The sequence below is a fragment of the Plectropomus leopardus genome, chromosome 10, assembly GCF_026936395.1.
Source record: "Plectropomus leopardus strain MGB_pleo_1.0 chromosome 10, ASM2693639v1, whole genome shotgun sequence".
Lineage (NCBI taxonomy): Eukaryota > Metazoa > Chordata > Actinopteri > Perciformes > Serranidae > Plectropomus > Plectropomus leopardus.
This window is the reverse complement of record NC_142185.1, coordinates 2,435,114-2,440,318: the sequence shown is the minus strand read 5'-3', so window position 1 is coordinate 2,440,318 and position 5,205 is coordinate 2,435,114. Positions and strand designations below refer to the sequence as shown.

Here is a 5,205-nt window from a genome sequence, read left to right as displayed (position 1 = left end):
GGCAGAGGAGCTCCTGGCAGCAGGTCAATGGAGCAGTTGTAAGGTCGGTGGGGTGGTAGTGAGAGGGCTTGTTGCTTGCTGATGACGTCAGCCAGGTCGTGATATTCAGGTGGGACTGAGGACAGGTCAGGTGGTTCTGGTGGAGTAGAGCTGAGTCTGGTTTCAAACATAGGCTGGGAGACTGCAGGCAATTAGCATGACAAAATGAGCTCCAACTAATGATTTTACTTTCTGCCCAATCAACAACAGGGTTATGGATTTGGAGCCAGGGAAGACCGAGAACGATGGGTGCATGGACATGAAAACTCAGCTTTTCCCTATGTTTACCTGCTAGTAACAAAGATAAGGGTTTGGTTTGATGGCTGACATGGGCCAAGACCTCACCATTGATGGCAACCACTTCCAGGGGTGTAAACAAAACCTCAGTTAAGCTGGCCCTGCTGTATAAGTTCATTATCCAAAAAATTGGAACCAGCTCCAGAATCAACAAAAGCTAATAGAGTCAAGGGCTGGTTATTAATCATCAAAGTAGCCTCAATTTGAATGCGTCTTTGGGGGATTGTGGAAACCACAGCTCTACTCACCAGAACCCCATCTGTGACTGGTGAGGTCTAAAGTAAAATCGACGATCACAAGATGCCAGTTGATGCCCCTTTTCTTCGCAGTAAAGGCAAAGCCTCTCCCTGAAGCGCTGATTTCTTTCCTGCTGGGAGAGCCGGGTCCTACCCAATTGCGTGGGGTCCACAGTTACATTGCTGCTGGTCGAGGGTGAAGCAGTGGCAGGTAATTCAACAGAGAACGACTGAACTGGGAACTGAAAGAGGAGCGACAGCGACAACTGGAGGCCAGTGGAGGGGTTGTTGGGCTCTTCTCTCTTCATTCTCTGAGCCTGTTATCCACTTGAATGGCTAATGCTATCAGCTCGAGTAGCGACCCAGTCTCTCCGTGCTCCATCAGACCAGCCTTAACCAATTCGTTGAGCCCATGAAAAAATGAACAAAACCCAGCCACACTCACACACACACAGGTTAGGGCACAGAAGGGTATGCAGACAGGGAGAAACACACAAAGGCCAATCACGACAAAGTTTTCACAAAAACGTGTTGTTGATTCAATGAGGAGATCAAGCATTTCCACAAAGTTTCTTGAAGAACCAACAAACACAACTCAGATCCTTGGGCCTTTCCAATATCTGGGTGTGCAGAGGGCCAAGCTCCATACTGGCCCCAACAATTTGACTGTGTAACTACACAGTAGCATAAAGCACAGAGGACATTTGCTCCACTGCATCATGACTGCCAGTGTTAATAGTTAATAAGACTGTACAGAAGAGAAACTGAAGAGCTGAATTCCCCCAGTAGATTGTACTGATGATACATGTCTCCCTCTGCTGTCACGCTGGGCTCTACAATCTGCACTCAGGCTGTTGAATGTTGAATGTCAATTTCACAAGGAAACCAAAAGTACTGTGGTCACACCAAGGGATCCACTGTATATATCGGGCTGTCATTAATGTGCCTGTTTGCAGTAAATACAAAACAACACAAAAAAGTAAATAATTCTTAAATAAGTGAAAATACTTGCATGTTCTCAATATATTAAATTTCATCTTAAAAAAATGTTTAATAAGATAAAATAAGTGAATCCTTTATTAATCCCACAATGGGGAAACTGGCGTTGCAGCAGCAAAGGGATATCAAAGCAAGGTATGTTCAAGATCAGTAAAGCAAAAGGAACAATATAAATTGTATAAACTACACAAAAGCTCAACAGTTAAAAAATATTTATACCAACTGCACATTCATAATTGCACATTGCGATGAATTGCCTATGTGCAATGACTGAATTCGATGTGACATATTTCCTAAAAGTAGGGCAGTAGAGATGTTGGTTAGAAAAATGTTTGTTAGAAATACGGGTTATTTTTTAGAACTGTATGCTAAACTGTCATGTTTTATCCAAAGCTAAATGAGCTTTGGCAGCCATTTCATCCAATGGTCAGACAGTATACATGGGTGAAGGTTACTGAAGACAGTCATAGTTGTAGCTAGGTGTAAAAAACACACACAGTTATTTGAGCACAATAAAAGAAGAGAGACTGTTTATTTTCTTTATCTTTATTTGTTTTGCAACGTGTTGGTTGTCCTATTGCATTTGAATGCACCGCTCAGCTCACACAGTCCCACATAGGGAAAACCTAGCTCTCAGAGCCAATCAGAGGTTACGCAGGCCACGCTCAGCCTGTCGGCTCAGAGGCGAAGTGCAGGCGCGTTACTCTCCCGGTCTTTTCTGATCTCAGCCAGAGAAGCGAGGGCAGCTGCCTGCTAAGAGGAAGAGAAACACGGGAGAAAAAAACCCATAGTTTACCTGTGAAAACGTGGAAAGAGAGTCGGAGCGCTCATCCAGTGGAAGTCCGGAGCCAAGTGACTGAACAAAGGAGAGCGTTACGTCGGTGAGACGAGTCAATTATCCGATGAAAAAAAAACAACTTGTTGAGGCTTACTGCCATCATGCATGCTAATGCTAGCCCTGTGCCTAACAGGCTAACCGCTTGCCTTTCATCCAGAGAGCCGCTGAGGTCCGACATCGGCGAGCTCCGCCTTCATAACATGGAGAGCAACGGTGAGAAATGTGCTTTTTAGCTGCTCTGGTGCTATTTTCCTCTTGTTTTTCCGAGTGTTGAAAGAAAGCAGTGGTGATATTATGGTTATGAGAGTGAACTGAAGTGTATAATGGTGCAATACTTCTGAACATATTGTAATAATTGCTGGTAGATAGAAATTTAAGATAGCATAAGGCTGCCACCACCTTTGTCAATCCGGTCTGGTCCGGCGTCAGAGGCGAGAGAACACACACCCCAAAGGCTAGGAATGCAATACACAAATAACTTTTATTAAGAATACAAATTCATAAAAGCTGCAAGACAACCCCACACAGGAATCCTCATAGAGTCAACCACTAAATAATTTGACAGCCCTCCCCATCCCTTAACACACAACACTGCAGGTGAATTAAGATAACTTTGCTCACACCTTACAAAGATCACTGCACACAACACAGCAAAACAGCACTCTACACACTTCTAGAGCACTATCAGAATGCACAGCAACCAACATGGACTGCTCCAAACTGTAGGCAGGTCAAACCCACTCCAAACAATAGGGGGAGGCAGAGGGCCAACAAAGTCACAGATACTGCCCCTAAAATGGGGCCCCGGCACGGTGTCACGTCACTAAAATCTACCATTAACACAATAATAAATACACTTGTAACAAATTCTGAAATATCACATAACATTAAAAATTAACGGATAAACTTATCTCGCCAGCCTGGCGACGACACCCCCCCATGGGGTGTAAGTCTTGGATCCTCCCGTAGAGTCAGGAAGCGCACATGGGAAGAAACAGTCAATACAGCCACGACGCCAGAGCAGTGACGGTGGATAACTTGCTTGCAGCGGCTGAACGGCGTGAAGCGTTTGTTGGGCAGGAAGGTTGCTGATCCACCCAACGCCGCACAGGCACCTTCTACTCCCCGGTCCCTCTCTACCTAAAGGAGGCATCCAGCCTCCCCTCCTAACACAGGAACGGTTCCCCTGCTCAACTGTCTTCGCTGCCGGCAACACTAAAAGTTGCGAACAGCACCCTCCCGCCACGGTGCTGCAGCCACAGACAAGAGTTCAGTCCTTCTCACGCGCCGTTCTCCCGTACTCTGCCCACCTTTGAGTCAGCGTGCTCCCTCCCCCATCCGAGCACAGGTGACAGTCATCAGTCATCAGGTATGTGGGAATCCCTCCCCACACTTCTCCAAAGGCAGAGGGTGACCCTACCCCTATTTCCTCACTACAATATGTACATTGTGTTTATTATTTTATGCTGATGTGTATAAAATTATAGGGGAAGTGTTTTATTTTCCTAATGCCAATTTAAAAGGAAACGAGTAATTTGATATGTTGTGATACATGTAAAACAATATTTTATTTTGTACTATGCAGTTTATTGAGAACATGTATGCTATTTTGGCTGAATTTAAAGTGACTAGAGGGTAATTTTTGGTGCAGTTCTCTCATATGAATAGGCCTATAGTGTAAGAATAACTCAAGCACACTTCTTTAATACCTCTGTGTCTAACTCAAAATGTGTACTGTTATGTTATTTGCTCATGGTTCTGATATGGTTATGATAAATGATATTTTGAATGTTAATGGTCACTTACCATAAGTACTATTGAAACACTGTTCAGTGAACAGGTAAATGTGTGAGCACTTTAATGGTTAGTTCTCATAAATGATACACTTAAGATTGAACGTTGTACAACTAAGACAGATTTGAGATTTGAATAGAGATGAAGATTCATGTCATAATTAGATGTAGTGGTGTGCATCTTTTGACATTTGATATCCCTAATGATGCATCTGAGAATGGATGGTGTTGAATGTAAATTGTGTGACCTGTCTACAGGTCAGGTTTTTTTTGGAGGACGGAAGAGTCTGAGGTTCAGGACAAACTTCCTGCCGTAACAGATGGCGAGCCAACCACCCTGAAGGAAGTTCAGCACCAAGGAAATACCCACGTATCCACTCATTCACACACATATTACACTTACATTACACTACAAGGACCTTTGGAAGCAGGTGAACTTGAATAACTCTACAACGATAACACCTGCAACAACTCCTATTTTATTTTAGGGCCACAACAAGCATTTTTGTTGTAAGGGTGCACATTATTTTTTTATTTTTTTATTTTTTAAAATTTTTTTATTTTATTTTATTTTTTTATTTTCTTTTTATTTTCATTATTTTATTATCTTCCGTTTGGGTTATTAATTTGTATTCTGTACAAACCAAACAGTTTACTTTATTTACTGTAACAAATTATAAGAGTGGCTACTCGACTGTTACTCCTGCGTCTGCGTCATTATTGTTGCTCAGTACAGTGGCTCCTCCCGAATTTAGTGTCTTCTGATTCTGGTCCAGGTCTTATGATCAGTCCAAGTTGTTATTACACTGTAATTCACTTTCATATCTTTAAAACTGGTTACATAGTGGATAGGGTTCATGTCAATCAAACTTACAACAACTGGTTAATTAAATCAATGATATCGCAGGTTGGTTTCTCAGACCACCATTTAGTGACATCTGATATTTTGTTGCTGACACACTGTCAACGCTGTCTTTATTGGCATGTAAATGTAAGACTTAGG

The 5,205-nt window shown here is 42.8% G+C and overlaps 1 long non-coding RNA gene across 1 annotated transcript; it reads left to right on the top strand.

Annotated features, from left to right (window-relative positions):
* The first annotated feature begins 2,280 nt into the window (after nucleotides 1-2,280).
* On the top strand, nucleotides 2,281-4,902 carry LOC148188455 (uncharacterized). Its single transcript, XR_015777597.1, has 3 exons — nucleotides 2,281-2,452; nucleotides 2,543-2,622; nucleotides 4,461-4,902. It is a non-coding gene; the product is annotated as an uncharacterized LOC148188455 (long non-coding RNA).
* Nucleotides 4,903-5,205: the final 303 nt, after the last annotated feature.